The following is a 17,565-nucleotide window of genomic DNA, read 5'->3' as shown; positions in this document are numbered from 1 at the left end:
AGGTTGGTTAGGTTAGGTTTGGTGAGGTTAGGTTAGGTTATGGTAGGTTTGTGCGGGGTAGGTTGGGTATAGTCTAGATGATGTGTAGGTTATGTTGGGTGTAGGTTATGTTGGGTGTAGGTTATGTTGGGTGTAGGTTAGGCTCTTACAAAACAACACCAGATAACACAAGACTACTCTATACACCACATAATATAACCAAAATATACCAGAATACAAATGGACATACTGTACACCAACACAACACACATACTGTACACCAACACAACACACATACTGTACACCAACACAACACACATACTGTACACCAACACAACACACATACTGTACACCAACACAACACACATACTGTACACCAACACAACACACATACTGTACACCAACACAACACACATACTGTACACCAACACAACACACATACTGTACACCAACACAACACACATACTGTACACCAACACAACACACATACTGTACACCAACACAAAGGCCACATACTGTACACCAACACAACACACATACTGTACACCAACACAACACACACATACTGTACACCACACAAATACACATACTGTACAACTAACACAACACACATACTGTGGTAAGCACCAACACAAATGAAGGCATACTGTACACCAACACACACACACATACTGTACACCAACATAACACACATACTGTACACCAACACAACACACATACTGCATAATCAACACAACACACATACTGGTACACCAACACAACACACATACTGTACACCAACACAACACACATACTGTACACCAACACAACACACATACTGTACACCAACACAACACACATACTGTACACCAACACAACACACATACTGTACACCAACACAACACACATACTGTACACCAACACAACACACATACTGTACACCAACACAACAGTCACACAAACAAAGCAACGCAGAATTTCGTCATTTCTGCCATAAATTTTAATCAACTTGTAGATATAACATCACCAGGCTGGACTGACCGAGATTGCAGCGACTGAATGAACAATCATTAACCTGCAACAACCACCAACAAAACGCTTTTGTACACAAAGCACATTTACACTTCTACTGTGTTACTGTACCATTAATAATTATTTGCTAAAAAACCTGGGAAAAAAAAGGGGGAATTTGGAATGCTTTCAATACACAATATTCATTCTATTCTGAGTGTATACAAATATTTTTCAATCAGTTCTGACTACTTCTGTATCGACCAGGAGGGAAGGTATTGTCATCTGTAAGTGTTTAAGTGTTCCATATATATTAACCTCCACACGATGATTATAATAGTCTGTCTGTCTGTCAGGCTGTCTGTCTGTCTGTCTGTCTGTCTGCACTACATATATAAACAAAGAGTGACTGTGGGGTGGGTGGTGAACGACAGGACGTCAATTATAATAATAAATAAACCAGCCAGGTTGATCTGAGGGGACCTGTGACGCCCTCACTCGGGACATCAATGAAACAACACAATGCATTTTCTTGACACTCGTTGGGGAAAAAATTTATTACATGGAATAACGATATCTTCCTGGATTAGTGAGATCTGTTACGATGTCTGTTAAATTGTCACTAATTCCGTATACTTAAAACTTATTAATGTATTGGTTAATAATAATAATAATAATAATAATAATAATAATAATAATAATAATAATGTAGCTCACAATATAGACAGAACTCACAAAATACGCCTCATAATATCTACATAACTCACAATATACGCCTCACAATATCGACATAACTCACAATATACGCCTCACAATATACTCATAACTCACAATATACGCCTCACAATATCGACATAGACAAAGTGATGTTTATTATTCTTCCCCTTAACCTAAATAATTATTACGTGACCCTGAGTTAAAATCATAATACCTAGAACATGAGGGGTAAATAACACTCCGCTCATTACCTCATCTAGTTGTTGTGGTGAGCGAAGAGAGGAGAGGAGAAAATGATAATAATAGTTGGAATAATTATAAAGGGTCCAGAAAATAGAGATATTAAAAAGTAATGGAAGGGTGAAAGAGTAAAAAAGGGGTGAAGAGTAAATATGGTTAAAAAGAGAAGAAAAAAAGTGTAACAAATTTATTCTTGTAAACAAATAAAAGTGTGAAGGATAAAAAGAGTGGAAACAGGTTAAAAAAGAGAGAGAGAGAGAGAGAGAGAGAGAGAGAGAGAGAGAGAGAGAGAGAGAGAGAGAGAGAGAGAGAGAGAGCACAAAATGCAAACGATAAAGCTTCTAAGATGGAATAAAAATGATGACTGTAAAACACAAAAGATGAAATATACAGCAACAAAGAATGAACAAGAAAAAGAGCAAGAGAAAAAGAGATAGAGAAGAATAGAGAGAGAGAGAGAGAGAGATGAAGCGAGGCAGAGAGCGAGAGAGCTGGAGGAAGGGAGGGTGTTGAGGGAGGCAGGGCGGGGGTGTTGGATGCTGGGCGGGCGGTCGCGGAGATCCTCAGTGCGGGCCTAGCCATCGTGAGGGGCGGAGGTGTATCTTGGGCTCCACGACTTTCCAGCGAATGTGTACAAACAAATGGTGGTCTAAAAAATGCCCTCTCAGTATAAACCTCCGTCGGTAACTATCTGTGCGTCGCCTGCAGGAAGGTATTGAGGCGTTGCTTCCCTCATCCCGGAATATTATGCTCCATTATACTCTAGTTGTTATAGAGTTTGTGAATCACTATAGTTATAATGTGAAGTGATAATCCAGAGGGGAATATATCGATATATTTAAGTATATATCTGATAATATAACCAAGTACAGTTTGTGTAAGATTGATACAAGCTCAAGAGCCTCACTGACAGACGAAGCTGCTTTGAATAATAAGGTAAGTTAGTGGTTGTATTCTTGTCATACACTAATACATTCATACAACCTTTATACCGCACTAGAAACTTGTTGAAGGATTATACAATAGTGTGTGTGCATTAGAGGGTTATGTATAATTATTTTTTATACATTAATTACCAGCTTAATTGAAAATATAATTGGCTCATAGATAATATTAAAGAGAAAGAGTTGTCTTGTGTTATTTAAAAGGTACATTATTTAACCCTGAGTCCTTACATCACTGCGAATATTGTGTGCGAGTGAGAGAGAAATGAGTGGCGTATTTTTTTCATTGAGGACAACTGTGTGTGACATGTGTCGTGTTAAGTGGCATGCTGGCTGGCAGGGTCGATATGTTCAGGGGTTCGATGCCTAGATTAAGTGATTGCTTTTTTGTAGTTATTCTATGGGCCCGTCTGTCTGTCTGTCTGTCTGTCTGTCTGTTTCAGGCCATGAGGTCTATGTCATGGTACTCGAGGAATGACATCGTACTCAAATGCTTAAGTTATTGTACTCAAAAGGGTAATATCGTACTCAAGTCATCGTACTCAAGGTGTTAAGCCATCGTACTCAAAAGATTAGGTCACCGTTCTCAAGGAATTATCAAAGAGAAAATAAATACAGTGATGGACATGATTATATTGCTATCCTCCCCAACTAAACTATCCTCCCCACCTACCCTATCCTCCCCACCTACACCAATCTCCCTATCTAGCATATCCTCCGCACCATCCTCCCCACCTACCCTCTCCTCCCCATCCTCCCATCTACACCATCCTCCCCATCCCCCCCCCACCTACCCTATCCTTCCAACCTACACTATCGCCCCCATCTAACCCATCCTCCCCAGCTTCCTTTCCTCCCCAACTTTACTGTTCATTTACTTACCCCCCATCCCCTGCTCTGCCATCAGCCCCATACCGCCATCGTCCCACAACCGCCATCGTCCCCACACCTGCCATCCCCACACCTGCCATCATCCCCACACCTGCCATCATCCACACCCCATCATCCCCACACCATCGTCCACACCTGCCATCATCACCGCCATCATCCCCACACCTGCCATCATCCCCACACATCCCACACACCTGCCATCATCCCCACACCTGCCATCATCCACACCTGCCATCGTCCACACACCTGCCACACCTGCCATCATCCCCACACCTGCCATCGACCTGCCATCATCCCCACACCATCGCCATCGTCCCCACACCTGCCATCGTCCCCACACCTGCCATCGTCCCCACACCTGCCATCGTCCCCACACCTGCCATCGTCCCCACACCTGCCATCGTGCCCACAGCTGCCATCGTCCACACACCTGCCCACCCTACCACCCCACTTCCCCACCTTCCTACTGACCCCACACCTGTCCACCATCCCCCACAACCTCCCAACATCCCCACACCCTTCCAGCTTCTTCACCACCTCCCCACCATCCCACCCCTCACCCCCTCCCCCACAACCTCACCCCCTCCTCCCACCCTCCCCACTACCCTCCCCCATACCCACCACCCCCCACACTCTCCCCACACCTGTCTGCTCTCCCACACCTCTACTTGGGTGAAGCGGCAGGTCGGAGATGGCGAGGTGTGACTTAGTGAGGGAGATAATACGGTATTTAGCGGTGGCAGCTGTACGTGGCAGAGAATTGGCAGACGGTACGTGGCAGAGAATTGGCAGGCGGTACGTGGCAGAGAATTGGCAGGCGGTACGTGGCAGAGAATTGGCAGGCGGTACGTGGCAGAGAATTGGCAGGGGTGTGGCAGAGAATTGGCAGCGGATGTGGGTAGAGAATTGGCAGGCGGCATGTGGCAGAAATGGCAGGCGGTACGTGCAGAGAAATGGCAGGCGGTACGTGGCAGAGGAGGGGCAGCAAACAGTATGTGACAGAGAAAAGGAAAGGAAGAAAGGCAGACAAGTGGCATGTCCCCTCCTCCCTGGTTCTCTCACTCTCCACTAACCTTAACTGAACCGCCTTACCAAGTAACTATTATAGGTCGCTCTAATGGTCCAGGAGGCCAGAGGGAACAGCGTCTACGGAGCTACCTGGTGGGCTAAATTGTTACTTTTTTACTCGTGAAAGATTAAATTGCTACTTTTTACTCCTAATGGGCTAAATTGTTACTTTTTTTCTCCTGTTGGGGTTAAATTGCTACTTTTTTGCTTCCAACGGGGTAAATTGATACATTTTTGCTCCGGATAGGGTTAAATTGTTACCTTTTTGCTCCTGATGGGTTAAATTGCAAATTTTTTGCTCCTGATCGTTACCTTACACTCTGTTGTACCTGATTGTTTATACTATACTATACTATGCTATGCTATGCTATGCTATATTATGCTATACTATGCTATGCTATACTATACTATGCTATATTATGCTATACTATGCTATGCTATATTATGCTATACTATGCTATGCTATGCTATACTATGCTATGCTATGCTATGCTATACTATGCTATACTATACTGTGCTCTATTATGCTATACTATGCTATGCTATACTATGCTATGCTATGCTATGCTATACTATGCTATACTATACTGTGCTATGCTATGCTACGGGTTGTTTCCATTAGGTAATATTTCCTGATTTATCGTTTACATTTATTATTTAAATGTTAAATGAAAGCCTAAAGGAAGGATTTCTTTTTTCACAGTTAATATTATTATTTTTTATTTTAATAATTATAATGTAGTCGAGTTTAATCCCTTGATATCTGTCCATTAATTTTTTTTCTTCAAAATCTGTACCCAAACCTGCACCAAAATCTATCCTAAAATCCACACCAAAATCTGTACCAAAAATCTGCCCCAAATTATGTATCCAAAAATCTGTACCTAAAATCTGTACTTAAAATCTGTACCCAAAATCTGAAACCGATGTCTACACCAAAAATCTGCACCAAAAATCTGTACCTAAAATCTGTACCAAAAATCTGTACTTAAAATCTGCACCCAAAATCTGAAACCGATGTCTGCACCAAAAATCTGCACCAAAATTTGTAACTAAAATCTGTAACAAACATTTTTACCCCTTTACCTTAATTATCGAAGGCTTTTTTTTTTAATTTCGTGTTTTTTTTTTTACTTTGCGAATTATAGAATTTGTTCTACATATTTGAATCTTTTCCCCATAATTAGTTGAACGATAGCTAATGATCTTATCTTCCTTTCGTAATTATTGAACCTGTACCATTTATTTTCCTCCATTTTTTTAATAATTATTGAGAATGTTTCATATATTTTTACTTATTTCACGAGGTTATTTATTTTGTTTAAATTTATTTTCGTCTATTTTCGTGATGTTAATTTTTTGCAATTAGTATCGTTTATTTTCGTTTTTTTTGTTCAATTATTATCGTATATTTTTGTATTTTTTCATGATGGTTCTCAGATATGATAGACCTAACATGATATATCCAGCCATTAGGATTGAGGTTCCTTAAGTTTGGGTTCCATTAGAAGTGAATCTCAGTCATATAATTACGCTAGGATTATCTTAGGGTCTAGTAGGCTTGGGGCCCATTAGCTCTGGGTTCTATTAGGACTAGGACCCAATAGATATGGGGTCTATTAAGACTGGGGTCGATTAAATCTAAAACCGATTGATACTAGAACCCATTAGATATAAAGGTCTGCTAGAACTGGAACCTATATAAATGGGTTCTATGAGTTTCAGGCCCATTAGAAATAGGTATGTGCATTACACAGCTAAGGTCGATTACCACTAAGTGCCGCTGGACCAATTACCCACATATACACAATTTTACTGATTACCATCAACGTTTTCAAACCCATGAACGAGTAGATGATTTCGACAGTGTTTTATTTATTTTTTCTGCATATCACCACCCACCCCCCCCCCCACATCTATTCCCCCACCCCTCCAACCCCCCTTCACTTCTCCCACCCGACCTCTACCCCCACCCCCTACAACCACCATCACCCCCTCCCACCCCAAGTTGTATTACACCTGTGGCTTTTATTCGGCGGCTGTGTGTTGGTCGTCATGAGGGCCACGGTAGTCGTGAATTGACCAGACTTGCACCTGATCCAGGGCGAAGAGCGGAGCGGTCTGGATTTCCACAGTCACTCGCCACCGAAACATGGGGTCGACCGCAGCTTAATTCGTAACGGGAGAATTCATGTTTCGTTGAATCATTCAGCGTGTGTGAGTGTGTGAACACAGATACGAGTAGATAACTGGGTAGCTGTTTGGGTGGCTACCTGTCGGTGGCTGTGTGGCTAGCTATGTGGGCGGCTGGGCTGCATGCGTAGTGCTGACGACATGCTCTAAACCTCAATAAACGCGTGGGAAAACACACACACACACACACACACACACACACACAAATGACACATGTCATAGCTACGACTGTCACACTCAGACTGCGAGCCAACATGTGCAGGCAGGGAATGCTCTCATGTGCGTACAGTGAACGCATGAATCCTCTTAAAAACGTACCGACAGATGTAAACTTTTAACCCAACACAGAAATTCCAGTGAAAGTAAAACTCGTTTAACGTCACGTAATTTATCAAATGAAATTCGCAAATGGAAAAAAAATGAACGGAGGGAAAGGATAAAACGCATAACAACTGGATAAACCAATTTAAGAACAGAATTTATTGTTCAAAAGTGATTTTGCTTATCAAGGGATGGGAGAGAATTTAATAGTGAGCTCCATATATCTCTTTGTCTACTAGTGTGTGTGTGTGTGTGTGTGTGTGTGTGTGTGTGTGTGTGTGTGTGTGTGTGTGTGTGTGTGTGTGTGTGTGTGTGTGTGTGTGTGTGTGTGTGTGTGTGTGTATGTGTGTGTGTGTGTGTGTGTGTGTGTGTGTGTGTGTGTGTGTGTGTGTGTGTGTGTGTGTATGTGTGTGTGTGTGTGTGTGTGTGTGTGTGTGTGTGTGTGTGTGTGTGTGTGTGTGTGTGTGTGTGTGTGTGTGTGTGTGTGTGTGTGTGTGTGTGTGTGTGTGTGTGTGTGTGTGTGTGTGTGTGTGTGTGTGTGTGTGTGTGTGTGTGTGTGTGTGTGTGTGTGTGTGTGTGTGTGTGTATGTGTGTGTGTGTGTGTGTGTGTGTCCCTCTAACACTATTTCTCTTATTCTGTTGATTGAATTTCTGAGTGGCTCAATGATTTTCACATTTTTTACGACTATCTCTCACACTCTCCCCTCTTTCTCTCACACTCTCCCCTATTTCTCTCACACTCTCCTCCCTCCTTCTCTCTCACACTCTCCTCCTTGCTATCCAAATACACATACCTGTACAAACACCTGTCACCCCTTTTGGAGAGTTTATGTCACCTGTACCTTGGAGGCCGGCGAGGTGAGGGTGACGGAGGAAAGATGTTGTGACTGGGCAATGACAAGACACTACACACACACACACACACACACACACACACACACGTACAAACATCCTCACAACACACACACACACAGTAAACATATTTCAAAGTTAACCCCATCCAGAATTCGACCCCGTATCTATCCCACACCCTCCCGGCTACACCAACACCACTTAAAAAACACAATTATCCACCAGAGACAACAGCAGCACAGCCAGAATTTCCCCGGTACAGATACAGCCTGACCTGGAGGGCTGCAACTGTTCCGATTTCATAAAAAAAAAAAAAATCATAATCAAATTTATCTGAACTCAACACAGGGTTCTATACACAATAATTAAATTTGCATATATAATTATTCGTGAGTCAATTTATTGCATATACAGTGAGTTGAGAAAGACATGATTTAAGTTTTATATATAACTTGATTATCTGCCCCCCCCCACACACACACATACATACATACATACATACATACAGACACACGGACACACACACGGACACGCAACCACATACAATCATACACTCACGCACCAGCAGCAGTAACCCTCCATTACCTGTGTGTGTATCTGTGTATATGTGTGGATTTTTTTTTCCAGGGATTGTGTAAATACATTAGATTAACAACATTCAGTACGCGGCTTCGAATCCTTTCTAAACGTGAATTTGGACAGGTGTACCAGGTAATATACGAGATACATGAATATCAAACTATAATTACTACCATTGTTACGTACAAGTGATATAATATATACAATGATGGAGAATATTAATATAGCATTATAAATTATACTCATTATACCTTAGAGGAAAGCATTATTATTATAAGCATATTATTATATATCTCTAACAGAATATAGGAGAAAATATATGAAGAGTTATAACATATCATAAATTATAGCAGCTTAGATAAATTATTTATTCATTGATGTTAATGTATGTTGGTTTTCGATGGTCTAAGAAGCTTTTAAAATTAGTGAAAATTCAGTTTAAAGTTAAGTTGGGGACAGTTTTTGTGATATTATTATTATTATTATTATTATTATTATTATTATTATTATTATTATTATTATTATTGATCGTTATATAATTTTTTTCAGGAACAAAACAGAATTTAAAATTACTTGGAGTTTAAAAGACAAAATTAGAAACTTTTTGCACAGACCGACTTAAGGAAAGAGTTACTTAAGAATTAATATCGTCTTGAAGGAAGTGTGTTAAAGGTCAAGGTCAAGAGCCAAGTTATAACTTCAGGGTCAATATTGTGTTTGGATGTGATGGCTGTTATTAATAGTTGTTGTTGTTGTTGTTATTATTAGAAGTAGTGTAGTAAATATAACTACGACACCGACAACAAAAACAACGTCTACTACTACCACCGCTACTACTACGACTACCACCAACACTATTACTACAACCACTACTACTACTACTACTACCACTACTTAGCTACTACCCCCACCACCACTACTCCAACCACTACTACTACCAACACCACCACCACTACTCCAACCACTACTACTACCACCACTACTACTACAACAACTACCACAACTACTAGTCTTATGGTTATATTCGACCAATAACCATCTGGAAAGCAATCTTAATACCCTGATATATCTCCTGGTAGACCATAACAACCAGACACGGTTATTGTTATCATCTGTAAACATCTTGGTCTGGTGAGAGGACTTTAATACAAGACTTGTGTAAATACTCGCTGACGATGGTTAGGTCAGGTTCTGGGCATGAGAGAGAGAGAGAGAGAGAGAGAGAGAGAGAGAGAGAGAGAGAGAGAGACAGAGAGAGAGAGAAAGAGAAGAAGAAAAGAAGAAAAAGAAGAAGAGAAAGAGAGAATTTAATTGATATATTTAATTATCTCTTTTGTTATAATAATAAGAGACGGATCAAACCTCAAACACAAATGACTTTCTTGGGAAATAAAAAATCTACCTTTATATAATTATTGCCTTAACATCATATAAATTCTAGAATATATGGTAAATTTGTCCTCACTCTTGTGTAAGGTATCTCATTGCTCACTTAACCAAACTTTTACATTAATTATCTTAGGTTAAAGTTTGGCTAATTTAATTAAAGTTGAGGTAGTTCGTTTATTATTGACCTTCATCATTATTAAAGTAGTTTGTATTAGGGTTATCTATTGTATATGATTGTTCCTTTGTATATAAATAGTTTAAGTTGTTGAAATAATGAAAATTATATCAAAACTTTCACTTGATATAAATTAACATAACTCGGCCGAAAATTTTTATTAGTCAGTTAACAATACAGTAAATTAATCAGTCAGTCAATCAAGCAACCAGTTAATTAGTCAGACACAACAGGTATTCATAGAGCTGGCAGACGCAGTAGAACTAACATCAGTACTTGGCCCCGCGCGGTCACCAGCCTCGAGCAGCCGCGTGAAACTCTACGGTGCCAGCCAGCCACGTTTCACTACCAGCGCTTGAGAAATACGATCTCTGTCTCTCTTACTCGCTGTCTTTATTTCTCTCTCTGTATCTCAATCTCTTTATCTGTCTCTCTGTCTCTCTGTTTCTCACTCTGTCTGTCTGTCTGTCTGTTTCTCTCTCTCTCTCTATGTCATCTGGAGGTTCTGTTGGTCATCAAGCAACGATAGAAGGAGAGAGACAAAGTTTAAAAAGTGTGGTGTAAGAGGTGTTGAATGGGCCGCTGATAAAGTTACATTATCGACGAGTCTCTCTTTAAATGTCTTACAGGATGTGACTCTTATGATCCTGGTGAGAATCTTTGCCACAGAGATTATTTTTACCTCATTTAAAAATCACTTAAGATCGTTTTAAAATCATTTGTAAGATGTATAATCAGATTTACTTCCTTTTCTCTTGGGTTAAATGAACGTATCGGTATAAAATAAAAGTCCTAACGTAAATCTGACGCCAATTTCTTTGGAATATTTTGTAATATAGCTCCAGTGAGGGTAATTAGATGCGTATTTATAACTCCAGTCAGTAATTAAGTGGAAAGTTTGTGGGTTGGGTTAAGTTTGGTAAGGTTGGGTTAAATTAGAGATTAGATTAGGTTATATCAGTTTAAGTTATAGATTAGTTTATGTTAGGTTAAATTAGAGATTAGATTAGGTTATATCAGTTTAGGTTATAGATTAGTTTATGTTAGGTTAAATTAGAGATTAGATTCGGTTAGTTTAGGTTATATTAGGTTAGTTCAAGCTAGGTTATCCTAGATTAGATTAGGTTATATTAGTTTAGGTTATAGATTAGTTTATGTTCGGTTAAATTAGAGATTAGATTAGGTTAGTTTAGGATATATTAGGTTAGTTTAAGCTACATTAGGTTAGTCTAAGCTAGGTTATTTTAGATTTAGATAATAGACAAAATTACCTTAATCAACTAACATTAACTTATAAATTAATCTAGGTTAGGGTAAGTTTAATTAAGTTATACATCAGATTAAATTAACTTTGCTTGGGTTAACGTGATTCGTATTTTCACTTAGCGTATTTAGATCGCGTCTATTGACAATCGCGGGGGATTACGGTGGATGGCGAACGTGATGAGAACCTAACGTGATTACTCCCCAGACTTTGGTGTGTCTCCAGCCCAGAGGAGATGGATGGATGGATGGATGGATGGATGGATGGGTGGGTGGATGGATGGAGGGGGGAGGGATATCTACCTGTCTCTCTCTCATTAATTCACCCACATATTCGCTTTCCCTTGTACTCTCTCTTTCTCTCTCTCTATTCTATTCTATTCTCTCAATTTTACTTCATTTGCTGTTGTTCTTCTCCCCTCCCCCCTATTCCAGCATTCAGACCACAATGCCGACTTGCAACTCTCCCTCCTCTGTCCTTGCAATATTGCCATCCAACTTCTCTGGCCAACATTCCTCACTGTCTCCTGCCATCCTTGCATCCCTGAAGTATGAATGAATACGACGCATCCTACCTTTCATTCTCTGTTTCATTCATTCTATATATCACTGTTTTCGTTTTTTATTCTTTCTTCATCACATTACTTCATTCCTTTTTTTTCATTCATCTGTCTTGAACTTCTTAATTTTTCAGCCTAAATTATACTGTGTCTGTATCTTTCATTCTTCCGTTTGTTTTTATCATCATTATTCATCCTTCATCCTTCATCCACCATCTACCACCCTCCTCCAACCTTCTACCCTCCTCCACCTTTTCTTCTCCATTATCCTTCTCTATATTCTCTCTCTCCACATCCTCCTCATGTGACAAGTGGGTGGTAAGTCCTCAAGGAGTACTCAAATGGCTGGTAGGTACTCGAGAAGGACTTAAACATGTAGTAGGGCCTCGAGAATTACTCAACTGTATGGAACTTCCTCGAGAATAGCTCAAGTGGCTGGTAGGTGTTCGAGTATTACTCAGATATCCTGGTTAGTGCTCGATATGTGCTCAAGTGGCTGATTAGTGCTAGAGAAGTGTTCAAGGAAGTAATGAGTGCTTAAGAAAAACGCAGATTCTTCATTACTGGTGAGAAAATGCTCATGCTCCCGGTTAGTACTATAAAAAATGCTCTGATTCTTGGTTACTGCTTAGGAAAAACTTATGCTCCTATTTAATGCTTACGGAACGCTCATGCTCATAGTTACCGTTGGAGAAGTGCTCAAGTGGCTGATAAGTGCGTGGTAGAGGCGGGTGGGAAGTGCTACCACCTCCCTCGTCCAATTACCAAGAGAATCGTCCCATCAGGCCAGAACGGGGGTAGCTGGCTCTCGTATGCACACAAGCACTCCCTTTATCTCATGCTATCCGGCTTTTACAGTCTCTTGGTTCTTCTTGTAATAATTGGATATCGATGATTTTCTTTCCTTGACGATTTTACTTAACTTGGTATCGTTTTTTTGTTTGTCTTTTCAAACTCGTATTATGTATTTTTTTTCTCTCCAATTTTTGTGGTTTTTATTAAAGTGGAATATTTGATAATGTGTATTTAGCGACGCCTATTCTCATCTGCTCTCCCTCACCTATTCTGACTCTCCTCTCTCCTCTCCGTCACTTACCCTTCTCTGCCTCCCCCCACTCACCTCCTCCTTCTTGCTCACCACTAAATCCACCGTCATCCCTCTTCTCTAACATCCACACACCCTCATCCTTCCTCACCACCCTCTCCCTCACCCACTCTCCCTTACTTCCTCTCCCTCACCTCTTCTCCCTCATTTCCTCTCCCTCTTCCACCTCCTATGACAAGAGAATATTCAGACAAATATAAAGAATTACCGTTTTACTGTCTCCTCTGAAGGCCACCCGCGATAAATTTCACGAAGAGAAGCATAAAAGATCTGGAACACTTTCAGTACAATGCTGCCTGTATAATTTATGCCGTGTGTGTGTGAGGGGAGGAGGGGGTGCGGGTGCGTGCGTATGTGTGTATGTGTGTGTACAAGTTTGTATATATATATGTGTATGGGAATACTTGCGTTTACGTGCTGTGTGTGTATATGTGCTTGCGTGAGAGACAGACAGAGAGAAAGAGAGAGAGGAAGAGAGATGGGAGGGGGTTGGTTGTTTGGGTGGATGGTTGAAGCAGTATAGTACATCACACACGCATAAGTAATTCATTAGAGAGATACACTGGAGGACAAGCGCCATACATCTTCACCGTCTCAACACACAATATATCTCCCCTCTTAAGCGGTCTCTGGCCCATATATCAAAGGCACACTACAGCCTCGCTCGCCTGGGTAAGTAATTGACTCTGTGGTGACGGTATTTAACATGCAGAGGGGAAGATGCAGCGGCCAGAACGTGTGTGTGTGTGTGTGTGTGTGTGTGTGTGTGTGTGTGTGTGTGTGTGTGTGTGTGTGTGTGTGTGTGTGTGTGGCGTGAGGATGTGTGGGAGGAGTGTGTGTGTGTCGGAGGGGATGTGTGGGTTTCGGGTGTAAGGGTGGGGATGTGGGAGTGTGTGTGTGTTGATGGTTGTGATGTGGGGGGTGGTGGTGGTGGGGTAAAACAGCTAAGAGAGTGAATAATATTCTTTACTCGCCTTAGGGTAAGGAAGGTGGGTAATGGTCCATACTTGCCCTGGTGGGGGAGGGGGTAAGTAGGCCTCATCAGCCTGGGGGAGGGAACAGTGGCAGCATGGAGGAGGGAACAGTAGCAGCCTGGGGGAGGGAACAGTAGCAGCCTGGAGGAGGGAACAGTAGCAGCCTGGAGGAGGGAACAGTAGCAGCCTGGAGGAGGGAACAGTAGCAGCCTGGAGGAGGGAACAGTAGCAGCCTGGGAGAGGGAACAGCAGCAGCCTTGGGAATGGGAGGGGGGTCATATATTCGTCTGGGATACTTTAATTAAAGCAGCTTAATCTAGTGGCTTGAATATCTCCTTAGGACATGCATCTCCACCAGCGTCACACTTCCTCTTCCTCATCCTCCTCCTCCTCCTTCTTCTTCTTACTCTCCTCCTCCTCCTCCTCCTCCTTCATCACTTCCCACTTCCCTGTGAGTGAGGCTCCTCCTGCTGGTGGTGAGTCTCGCTGGCTGGCTGACTACTGAGCCTCCTATTCTAATGCTCTCTTGGCTAATACACTTTACTATGTTGCTCAAGTATAAGATGTTGGACCAAGTTTAATTGAGTTTTCGTATATTGTTGCGTTATACTTGGTTGTACACACACACACACACACACACACACACACACACACACACACACACACACACACACACACACACACACACACACATACACACACACACACACACACGTACGTATGTTAATCGCTCAATACTCGAGCATTCACCTCATGCACGGATAGACACGGGTTCGAATCCAGGCCAAAAATGGAGGATTGGGGGATTCTTCCTCGTGTATTAGTCCTTGTGCTCTCAGGAGGAAAATGAGGACACTCGTGGATGAGTTTCCCAAGAGCGGAACAACACTGGCTAGACCAACATCGTACCAGGGAGATGCAGACACCCCACTAACTACTGAATAATGTTGGGAAATTACGAGTGTTGAGCTTCTCTTTCCCTTAGTCATGGTAGGGAAACATTTTTTACGCATTTACTATATAGACTAAACTAGGATTTAATATGATGGATAATATTGTATGAAAAAAGGTCACTGTTTTAGTCTGGTAAATGTTAATAGCCTCCATTTTGTTATTATCCATTTCGATCCATTATAACCATTAGCCTCACCTATTAACCTCTATAGTGCTTTGGGGACACACCAGTAGACTATTAGATTGTATTGTACTTTTATAATGTTAGATTGTGTAGAGAGAGAGAGAGAGAGAGAGAGAGAGATGATGCAGGCTTTCATTATACTGTGTCTAGTGCGTGTGTGTATTGTAGTAGTGTGTGTGTGTGTGTGTGTGTGTGTGTGTGTGAAGCATACCAACACAGTCACTCCACATCCTAAGACGCCCGCTATTGTTTATGTCACGGGGGGAAGAGGGGGAGGGGGGAGGTTGTCGTAGGGCGTGAGTCCTTTACAGTTGCCTGGCGTCGTCCGGGCTGCTGCTGCCTCCTGCCCCGCGCTTGGGATTATCTCCTACTGTATAATAAGCACAGACCTCTTATCCCTGGGCTCAATAATCTTATACCGCCTATAATCTTATTCTGGGCTCTATAATCCTAACTTGGGCTCTATAATCTTATTCGGGTTCCTATAATCCTATCTTGGGCTCTATAATCCTATCTTGGGCTCTATAATCCTATCTTGAGCTCTATAATCTTATTCGGGTTCCTATAATCCTATCTTGGGCTCTATAATCCTATCCTGGGCTCTATAATCCTGTCTTGGGCTTCTATACTCATACACAAACACACACAAGAAAAATCACATACATAAACACTCAACAAAAGACACACTCGGGATTTGGGATTTGTTGTGTGGGAGTGTGGGGGTGTGGGAGAGGATGGGGTGTGGAGTGTGGTGAGTGGTGTGGGGGTGTGGAGAGTGTGTGGGTGAGAGAGAGGATGGGGTGTGGGAGTGTGGAAGTGTGGGGAGAGGAGGGAGGAAGGTACTTCGCCGTGTTTATCTTTTATAGGATATTGTTGAAACTAATCCCAGGGTCATAACCACACCCGAAATTTTTCCTTACTGAGGCTCGCAATAGTGGCTGGAGGGAGAGATTACTACTGCACCATGTATTGTGTGTGTGTGTGTGTGTCTGTCTTTCTCTGTATGTGTGTGTGTGTTTGTGTCTGTTTGTGTATGTAGGGGTGGATGGTGGTAGGGGTGTGGTTGTCTTAGGTATGGGTTGCGGTAGTGGTGGTGGTAGGGGTGGTGGTAGGTATGGATGGTGGTAGTAGGAGTGAGCAGAGCAGCCCAACACCCCAGGAGGCACTCTGAATATTAGCGTGTGGTCATAATTATGTTGGCCTGAGGACCTAACTCATTTATGTGTCGTCGACGTGATCCAATTTATTCTTTAAGTGAGGGGGAGAGAGAGGAGGGGAAGACGGTAGGTGAGACGATAAATATAATATATATACGTAGACATAAAAACAAATTGAACTTCTAACGCCACCATAGAAGTTTAACAGAACTAAGTATTGTTACACAGACACACACACACACACACAGACACACACACACACACACACACACACACACACACACACACACACAGTGGACAGGTCGCTTCATTTACCATATCACGACAATAACACGACCTCAGATGACAGCTTCCATCACCACTTCCTGTACCACAACCACCACAGTACACCACCTCCAACCCTCCTCCACACCCCATCCCTCTCCCTCCACCCCAACCCCCCTCCACCTCCAACCGCCCCCACACATACTGCCTCACACCCATTAACGCATCATTTAATTATAACGTTCTCTCAGGGGTTACTGGAGAATGACAACATCAACACCTCCAAACCCCTCCCCACAACCCCTCCCAACACCTCCCCCTCCCCAACACCTCCACCCTCCCCCAACACCTCCAACCCTCCCAACACCCAAACCCCCTCCCACAGCACCTCCAAACCCCCTCCCACAGCACCTCCAAACCCCCTTCCACAGCACCTCCAACCCCTCCTAGCACCTCCGACCCCCCTAAACACCTCACCCTCTAGCGGTACTTTGTGTTCGGGGTGAGAAGCGGCTCCACTGACCAGAGAATGAGCGAGAGAACCGGAAAAAATGTGGGAGAAACTAAATAGACCTAAAACCGGACCTAAATTTTGATATAAAGTTAATCTAAGGTTAAACTGAGCTGGATTAAGGGACAGAAAAATATAGTGAGATTAGAGGGATATTATGTTATTCAGAGGTTAATTTAGTGTAAGTTATGTTAGATATTAGTTACATATTCTTATATTTAACATAGAATAAAGTTAAATGTTAAATCAAGTTAA

General features: G+C 42.0%; 1 protein-coding gene across 1 annotated transcript in view; it reads left to right on the top strand.

Annotated features, from left to right (window-relative positions):
* Nucleotides 1–2,504: 2,504 nt before the first annotated feature.
* Nucleotides 2,505–17,565, top strand: part of LOC121875881 (neuroligin-4, X-linked-like) — a 91,853-nt gene continuing 76,792 nt past the window's right edge. The window contains exon 1 of the mRNA XM_042380610.1: nt 2,505–2,862. The gene's annotated coding sequence lies outside the window, so the exon portion shown is untranslated. The remainder of the gene's footprint in view (nt 2,863–17,565) is intronic.

This window comes from Homarus americanus, unplaced genomic scaffold (assembly GCF_018991925.1).
Source record: "Homarus americanus isolate GMGI-L3 unplaced genomic scaffold, GMGI_Hamer_2.0 scaffold18884, whole genome shotgun sequence".
Classification (NCBI taxonomy): domain Eukaryota; kingdom Metazoa; phylum Arthropoda; class Malacostraca; order Decapoda; family Nephropidae; genus Homarus; species Homarus americanus.
The sequence above is the reverse complement of the archived record's forward strand: the minus strand, read 5'-3'. Positions and strand labels throughout refer to the sequence as shown.